The following is a 9,766-nucleotide window of genomic DNA, read 5'->3' on the forward strand; positions in this document are numbered from 1 at the left end:
ACAGTAGGACAAACCGACAGACAAGTTTGTCCTGCTGTTGGAGACCTCTCGTATCACCCCCACCTGGGTCCCTGTGGCTGACTGTACCTCTGTCTGGCTTCCTGGCTTTTAATCCCCTTTCTCCTGCTTTTCTGCCCTGCTGTTTTGTGCATCCCTGAGTTGTCCCTGGGGCTGACTGCTCCTCTGTCCAGGTTCCTGGCTTTTAATTCCCTTTCTCCTGCTCTTCCGGCCTGCTACTCTGGGCGGGCCTGAGTTGCCTCTCCTCACCTGTAACCCTGGGGCTGACTGCTAATCTCTATATGAAATTTAAAAGCAGACAATGACTAAAAGATGGTGATGTTGTCAGTGGGTGACAACCCATTCTGACTCATGGCAATCCCGTGTGTGAACACTAGAACGGTGCTTCGTGTGGTTTTCAAGAGTGTGATCTTAACAGAAGCAGATTGTCCATGTTTCCCAAGGAGACTCAGAGTGAGTTTGAACCATCAAATCTTTGACTAGTCACTGAGCACTTAATCATTTGCACCACCCATGGACTCCAAATGATAGTGATAGAACTCAGAACAGTGATTACCTCTAAAGGTGGAAAGGAAGGAAGAGTGTAAGACTGGAAATGATGATGAGAGAAAGGTATACAGTACGAAAGGTGCTCTACATTTCCTCTGGAAAATGATCAAATTCATTTGTTGTTTGTAAGTGCCATCTAGTTGAGTCAGTTCCAACTCACAGTGACCATATGTACAACAGAACAGAAACACTGTCCGGTCCTGCACCATCTTCACAATCATTTCTTTCTTTGATGACATCATTGCAGCCACTGTGTCAATTCATCTCCCTGAGGGTCTTACTCTTTTTCACTTTAGCAAACATGATGTCCTTATCGAGGGACTGGTCCCTCCTGACAACATGTCCAAAGTAAATGAGACAAAGTCTCACTGTCCTCACTTCTAAGGAGCATTCTGTCCATACTTCTTCCAAGACAGATTTTTTTCATTCTTCTGGAAGTCCATAGTATATTAAATATTCTTCACCAACATCATAATTTCATTGGATAATCAAATGTACATATATGGAAAAATGCGTTGAGTTAGACATTTTAGTTTGCCTGCGCTTTACTTTTTGCATGCCATCCTTCAATTAAAAAAAAAAAAAGTTCTTTAATCATTGGAAAATTTATAGCATTCTTTTTTGTTCTTTATCAATATTACATCTAAGTTCAAAGTTTTTCATGTAACATTTATTCCTTCAAAAATAATTGATTACCTCCCATGGATTCCAATTGTGCTCTGGGCTGAGGACTTAGCAGTGAATAAAGCACCCAGTGTTGTTCTCATCATACGATTTTCAGCCTAAAGGAAAGACAGCTATAGATCAAATCATTATAAAATAATGAGTGTACAGAGGGCTGTGTGAAACCCAGGGTACTACCTAATCTGGGAGGTCAGGGGAGGGAACACTTTTTTAACTAGGACACCAACAACAAGTTGAATTCAGCTAAGAAGGAATGCTTGCTGGAGAGAATAGCATATGCAAAAACAAAATCTGTGGCAAAAAAGTATTCCTAACAGTGAAACAGAAACTCATGGAAGAGAAAGAACCAGAGGAGACTGCCTAGAAAGGTAAATGGGGACCAGACAGGTAATAAGTCAGTCAATGAGGATACTACAGCTTTTCTGTTACATAATGATAATTTCAAATTAGACATTATTTCAAATTTGCTTGGGACTGCTGGAGCTCTGGTGGCATAGGGCCTAAGGCATTTGACTGCTAACCAGCCAGGTGATGGTTCAAACCCACCAGCCACTCCTAGGAAGAAAGATTGAGCAATCTACTTGCGTAGAGATATTGCCTGGGAAACCCAAGGAGGGGTCATTAGGAGTCAAATCGAAACCAAACCAAAAGCAGTGAGTTTGGTTTTTTTGATTTGCTACAGTCTTATATTACTGTCAACAATAAATTGATTATTTTGTAATGACTGTTGATATTGTGAAAAATCCAGATTAACATGGATAAATGGTTAGAAACAGTTTTAATAGCAATCCTAGGAGACTTTTTGAGTAAAACAAGATGACCGGAGATGATTTGCTCTGAGCTCATAAAGCAAAAGCAAAAGCAAAAGCAGGTAATTGACAGCATAGGCTAACATGATTTATGTTTTATATAGCAACTCCCTTCTCTTACATTTAGGTCACTGATCCATTTTAAACTAATGTTTGTATATGGTGTGAGGTAGGAGTCCACCTTCATTCTTTGCATGTGAAAATCCAGTTGTGCCAGCACTGGGAGCCCTACCTAAATATTAAGCCCAGTTCTACAATTCATTGTAGAAACAGAGAAGAGGAGAGTTATATCATTAAATATATACTATCTAATTACTAGAAACATGCTTTTATTTGGAAAAGCTTGTAAAGGGTTTCAAGGTCATCAGAAGAAATGGATGTAAAAATATAAGTTATAACACATTAACTCACATTTCCTATGAAATTTTGCTTTTTGAAAGTAGTAGCAGAATCTTCAGATGTGTTTTTATTTTATAAAAAAAAATATTGTTTTTCAAAGTATTTCTAAGTAAATTGTTATTACTGTACTTCTTTATGCAAGATTAATAAGTGGAAGTGACTGGACTTATACCCAGATTCATCTAAGAATGATGGTTTGTTGTTGTGTGCTGTCAATGGATTCTGACTCATAGTGACTTCATGTGACAGAAGAGTAGAACTGTTCCGTAGGGTTTCCTAGGCTGTAATCTTTACAGGAGTAGATCACAGGTCTTTTTTCCTCAGGAGACATTGGATGGGTTTGAACCAATGGCCTTTCAGTTAACAGCCAAGTGCTTAACCACTGTGCCACCGATGTTAAGTGTCAAGTACCAGAATTTTTGCAAATCCCTGCCACAGCACAAAATACACAATTTAATGTACAAATTCTTAAGTGTTGACTTTAATTGCAGCTCTACCACTCTAAAATTATTAACAATTATAACTTTGGTAGCCATATGGCCACAGTGGAGAGTTTCTTTTTTATCCAAAAAATAAAACAGAGAATTAATTAATTAATACTTAGTACTCAGTTGACTGAAAATAACAACACATGTGCTCCAAGTAAGTCAACTAGAGAAACAGTTACTGGACAAGAAGTTCCAGTTCAAGACTTGGACAAAGATGTCATTAAAAGAGTTTGTGTTTGATTTCAAATATAAGAGGAAGCTATCTGGACAAGGAGTCCTGGTGGCACAATGGTTAAGCACTGGGCTGGTAACTGACAAGTCAGCCATTCAAACCCACCAATGGCTCCATAGAGAAAAGACCTGGCAATCTGCTTCTGTAAAGATTTCAGCTAAGAAAACCTTATGGGGAAGTTCTGTTCTGTTCCATAGTGTCATGGATGAGTGGGAATTGTCTCAACAGCACACAACAATAACAAAATTTGAATAACAATAAACAGGCAAAAACAGGAGCACAGTGAGGAAGCAGAGACCAATAAGGATGCACTATATGGCAGTTGCTCACATAAGGTCATTGCTGTGGGAACAGACAATTAGATGAATTCAAATATGTTTCGTAGGTAAGTTGGCAGGTTTGCTAATGGTTTTCTGAGGATTACAAGGTAGAAAGTAAGTGGAAGAGAGAAAAAAGAATAATACCTGAATCTGGCTTAAAATTGGGCTCATGGTAATATAAATTATTGAAACGTAAACTCAGTTTCACTTTCAAGTGCCCATTAATGTTTTGATCAAAGAACAACTAATCTTGACAGTGGGGAATGCTGATTAATATTGTGAACCCTGAGAACAAAGTCATTGTAAAATTTACCTTTTCATCTTCTACAATGATTAAAGATGTCTTACACATAATAAATGCTCAAGAAAATAATGAATCAAAGAAAGGAAGAAAGAATGAAAGTGTTTTTGTGAATTACCGCTGTTTTTAGTAGTCAGTGCATTGGCCCCTAGTTCACAGGGACTCCGTGCACAACAGAATGTACCAGTGCCTGGCCCTATACCATCCCCGCGTTTGTTTGCTGATGGTTCTGATCCATAGAGTTTTCTTGGACTGATTTTCAGATGTAAGTCACCAGGCCTTTTTTCTTAGCCCATCTTAGTCTGGAAGCTCCACTGAAACCTGCTCAGCATGATGGCAGCACACAGCTTCCAGTGACAGACGGCTACTGGTGCACACGACGTGCATTGGTTGGAAATGGAATCCAGGTCTCTCACATGGATGGTGGGAATCCTACCGCTGAACCACCAATGTCCCTCGCCCCTTGTGAATTAGCTTAGACATTTCAGAAACACTCCAAGGGGAAGACAGTATGACTTTAATTGCTAGGACACTCATTCATCTCCTTCTTCATTTTACTCCTTTAACACATATTTATTAAGCCCTCACTTTGAGCCAGCACTATAGTAGGCAGAAAGAGTTACACAGTGAGATCAATGCCAGAATAGAAAAGAGCCTGTTGACTGCAAATGACAAAGGAATTTGATATGGACTGAGTGAGGGCTTCCCTGGGGAAGAGACTTTTGAGCATAGTGCTTAAGGCATGAACTCGGCAAGAGTGACTTCATACAATTAGAGGACACAAAGAAGCCCTTTGGCTGGAGAAGGCATGGGGCAGCTGGAGAAGTGGTCAGGAAGCAGGCTCTTCAGAGGGCCTTTAAAGTAGGGGAGACATAATCGGATTTGCATTTTCCAAAAATCAATCTGGCTGCTAGTGGCATTGATGCAGGAGGCCAATCCAGGTTGAGACCTGGTCACATTCTCTTTGTCGTCAAAATTAGCATTTCACTTTCCTTATTTAATTGTCTTTGAAAGCTTTGGATGCAAATGGAAAAAAACAAAAACAACAACAAAATCCATATAGGCAAAAAGTTCCAGAGTTTGGCAGGTAATTTTAGATTTCTGGATTTCTGTTCCGGGGTTCAATTCTTGCCTTCTGCGGGAGACTAGAGTTCGGTTCCTGTCCGATGTGTCTCAGAAGAGGCTTGCATGCTCCCATGAGATGATCAATAGATTTCAGTGGAGCTTCCAGACCCAGACAGACAAGGCAGAAGGGCCTGGTGATCTACTTCTTGAAATCCATCACTGACCACCCTCTAGATCACAACGGTCTGATTCCATTGTGTATGGGGTCCCCATGAGTCAAGGGCAGCTAACAACAACAAAGGTCCATACTCAAGGCTTCTCAAAATACCTAACCCCAGAATAAACATTCTGCAATTTCACTCTCAACAAAACCAAACCCTAAGAAAATGTCATTTTTTTGTTAAATTTAATGGCTTTTTTTTCCATTTTATGTGTAATGCAGGTACATATTCAAAAATTAAGAAAATGTGTAAACAGAAAACTACCTTTAGTATCTCCCCAAAATAATCTGTTAATATATTTTTTGACATTTTTTTTACTAAACTTTTTCTCTTTCACTTAACATTATAACATAATCATAAGAAATAAAAACTGTCTCCTTATGACATTGTCCATTTTCTCAAGTGACCCTATCTCTCCCCGCTGACCAAATCACAGATTATATGATAAAGCTGGTCTTCTCTGAATCCTGGCATCCGCAAATCTATGTTAGTCATTGGCACAAATAACTGATTGCTCTTTATTTTCATGTAGTATGGTCTCATTGGGAAGGGATGTCAACAGCTTCTAAAATTTCAGAGAGCCCAACTGATGTTACATGGTTGAACTGACCGCGTATGTCATCCAAACAGTTATACTGTGACATTCCCAAAATAGCATCTAGGTTGCGTTATTATTTTCAGATATTAGAAATTGCAACATCTGTGGTGATATAGTCCTCATTTTAGTTTATTAACTAGTTCCAGTTTTAAGAAATTATTTGCAACCAAATAACAGGTATCCTGAAGTATTTTTTCTTGTTCAGGTACGGGGAGTGGTGTGGACTGAATAAGCACTTCCGGTGGGGCAGTGGTTAAAGTATTCAGTTGCTAACCCAAAGATCAGTGATTTGAACCCACTAGCCACACTCTGCAAAAGAAAGGTGTGGCAGTCTGCTTTCATAAAGATTTATAGCTTTGAAAACCCTAAGGGACAGTTCTACTCTGTTCTATAAGGGTGCTATGAGTCTTGATCAACTTGATGGCAATGTATTTGGTTTTTTTTGGTTTGGTGGATTGAATAACAACATTTTCTTTGCCTGAGAAATAAATGAAATTACAGTATGCTAAATTGCACATATTTTTCATTAGCACTTAGCCACCGTGTCTATACTAAGATCCATTTATCTTGTACTATTTTTTCTTTTCTGATAAAATTTTCAAATGCTTGTATTTCACTGTATGTTGGTTGATTGGATAATTTGAACATCAAAGGAAACTTTCATTTAATTTAAGCCGTAAAGTTGTCTTTTGCTTTATTAACTCTCAATCAATAAACAAGCAATTTGGAAATGTAATCAGGAAATGCTTCCGATTGGCTGACAATGTATCAAAGCCAAGCTTCAAGGCAACAGCAGGCTGTAACAAGCAGTTTATTACCAGTAGCTGTTACTGACATTAGTCAAAACCAAGAAAGATAAAATGGAATAAGAAATGTAATGCTAGAGGAGCCTTGGGCGCTGTGTTCTCTTCTTCCTTTTGAAAACTGCAAGCCTGTCTTTGATATGATAACAAATATAAACTGTTTAAAAACACCAAATGCAGAAAAACTGAGCCTAGCCTGTCATGGAATTAATCCATTCCAGAGTGACACACAAATAGTGTAACATCCAGCAGATACATGTTATGGAATGATTTTGAATTGGATTTACATGTAGTGAGCAAATTGGAACTTTTGATTTTTACCAGATATTGTAATATGCATGTTCTCATATTAACGGGATGTAATCCTATTTGAAGATAATGAGTTTTCAACAGGCTCTGCAATTGGAAGCTATGTGGAGAAAAAAAAAAAGTTTGGTTTTTTTAAACTGGAGAAGTTTAAAAGCGAATTGGACCCTAATTTTCAAGGTAGCCTCACTGGTTATCAGTCAGCTGCAGGTTATTTTGCCTTTGGTTACTGCTTACCAAGAGATTTCTGGGATTGATGGGCTTTAGGGTTTCTTTTCTCCCCTTTATCTCCAGACTGTCCGTCGCCATGGGCAAATAGCCAAGTACAGAGCACTTGACAGGGATTTTTCTTTGCACACACATCACTTCTTACAGTCATTCTCAACAGTCTATGCATATCTTTCATGCAATTAAAAAAGGAAAGAGGGACATATCCTTTACCCTTGTTGGTTTAAAAACTCTAGATATTGAGCACAGATTCACGGAATTATTTTTCATTGCACTAGGAGCATTATAAGCCCCGCTGATAGCAAAATCAAATAGACTTAACACAAAGGAAAGATGAAATGAACCAAGAAGGGATTCTATTTTTTATTGCTTCCAGAGGCATCGCTGTCTGGACATGTTGGGCTTGTTGAGCCTGGTGCCTTTCTATTGCCACATCGGGAGTTTCCCTCACAGAGCAGGTACAGATGTCCATATTCTAAAACAAATAAATTATCTATTGCTTGATGAAGCCTCTCCTTAAAGTCTTCTATATCAAAATGAGTCTATGAGGTCTGGTTGGTGGACTGCACCAGCATTACTGACCATAATTGCTATTCCCTCTTCATCTCTCCAGCCCTGGCACGTGAGCTCCCAATGTTGTCTGCATAACTAGTTGACCAACTGCCCTGTTTGTCCTCAACATATAAACACAGGGAAGCTTTATAAAATTTCCTGTTAGGCAAATAGTGTGTAATTTAGTGTATGAGTACATAACACTAAGTTTGAACACCAAAGCCAAAGATGAAGAAATTGATGTTTCTTGCATCATTCAAAACTTTGTCCATATAATCTTTCAATATTGCAACTTGAGGCTTAAACTTTTCTTCAGTTCTTTCAGCTTGAGAAATGAGGAGTGTGTTTTTCCCCTTTAGTTTTCTAACTCCAACTCTTTGCACATTTAATTACAATAGTTGACTTTGTCTTCTCCAGCCACTCTTTTGAAATCTTCTGTTCAGCTGTTTTTTTTTTTGTTTTTTTTTTTTTGGTCATTTCTTCCATTTGCCTTAGCTACTTTCCATTCAAGGGCAAGTTTCAGAGTCTCTTCTGATCCATTTTGGTCTTTCTTTCCTGTCTTTTTAATGACCTTTTGCTTTCTTCATGGATGATGTTCTTGATGTCATCCCACAATTCCTCTGGTTTTCATTCATTGTTGTTCAATGCATCAAATCCATTCTTTAGATGGTCTCTAAATTTAGAAGGGATATTATCAAAGTCATATTTTGACTCTTGTGGACTTGTTTTAATTATCTTCAACATCAACTTGAACTTGCATATAAGCAGTTGATGGTCTGTTCCACAATCAGCTCCTGGTCTTGTTTTGGCTGAAGATATTGAGCTTCTCCATGGCCTCTTGCCACAGATGTAGTCCATCTGATTTCTGCATACTCCATCTGGCAAAGTCCCCATGTATAGCCACTGTTTGTGTTGTTGAAAAAAGGTATTTGCAACAAATAAGTCATTGTTGTTATTGTTATGTGCCGTCGAGTTGGACCCAACTCACAGCGACCCCTCTTTGGGTTTCTGAGGCCATATCACAATAGAAGTAGATTGTCCAACCTTCCTTCCGAGGAGTGGCTGGTGGGTTTGAACTGCCAGCCTTCTGGTTAGCAGTTAAGTGCTTTACGCACTAGGCTACAGAGCTCCTGTTGAATAAGTCATTAGTTTTGCAAAATTCTATCATGCTATCTCCAACATCAGTTCTATCCCCAAGGCTATATGTTCCAACTACCAGTGATTCTTCTTTGTTTCCAACTTTTGTTTTCCAATCACCAACGATAATCAACATATCTTGATTGAATGTTCAGTCAATTTCAAACCAATGGTATCGAAGGAGGAAGTCAAAGCTGAACTGAAGTAAGTGGTGAAAAACAAGGCTCCAGAAATTGACGGAATACCCATTTAGATGTTTCAACAAATGGATGCTGTGAAAGAGACACTCACTCAGTTTTGGCAAGAGATTTGGAAGACAGCTACCTGGGGCCAATTGACAGGAAGAGATCTACATGTGTACCCATTCCAAAGAAAGGTGATCCCACAGAATGTGGAAATTATCGAACAATATCATTGATATCACATGCAAATAAAATCTTACAGAAGATAATGCAAAAATGGTTGCAGCAGTATATTGACGGAGAACTTCCAGAAATGCAAGCTGGATTCAGAAGAGGACATAGAATGAGGGGATACTGCATGGTTTAAAATAGAGAAGGGAGTCCATCAGGCTTGTATCCTTTCACCATACTTATTCAATCTGTATGCTGAGCAAATAATCCAAAAAGCTGGACTATGTGAAGAAGAATGTGTCATTAGGATTCCAGGAAAACTCATTAACAACCTGCGATACAAAGATGACATAACTTTCCTTGCTGAAGGTGAGGATGACTTGAAGCACTTACTGATGAAAATGGAAGATTACAGTCTGCAGTATGGATTACATCTCAACAAAAAGAAAATGAAAATCCTCACAACTGGACTAATAAGCAATACCAAGATATATGGAGAAAAGATTGAAGTTGTCAAAGAGTTCATATTACTTAGTTCCACAATCAATACCAGTGGAAGCAGCAGTCAAGATAGCAGATGACATATTGCACTGGGTGAATCTGCTGCAAAAGACCTCTTTCAAGTGCTAAAGAGCAAAAATGTTTCCTTGAAGACTAAGGTGCACCTAATCCAAGCCATGGTATTTCCAATCACCTCATATGC

General features: G+C 38.6%; 1 pseudogene; it reads right to left on the bottom strand.

Annotated features, from left to right (window-relative positions):
• Positions 1-7,102, bottom strand: part of LOC103200497 — a 31,304-nt pseudogene extending 24,202 nt beyond the window's left edge.
• Between the last annotated feature and the right edge of the window lie 2,664 nt (positions 7,103-9,766).

Source organism: Orycteropus afer, unplaced genomic scaffold (genome assembly GCF_000298275.1).
Source record: "Orycteropus afer afer isolate SDZICR_OR568_19922 unplaced genomic scaffold, OryAfe1.0 scaffold00007, whole genome shotgun sequence".
Classification (NCBI taxonomy): Eukaryota; Metazoa; Chordata; class Mammalia; order Tubulidentata; family Orycteropodidae; genus Orycteropus; species Orycteropus afer.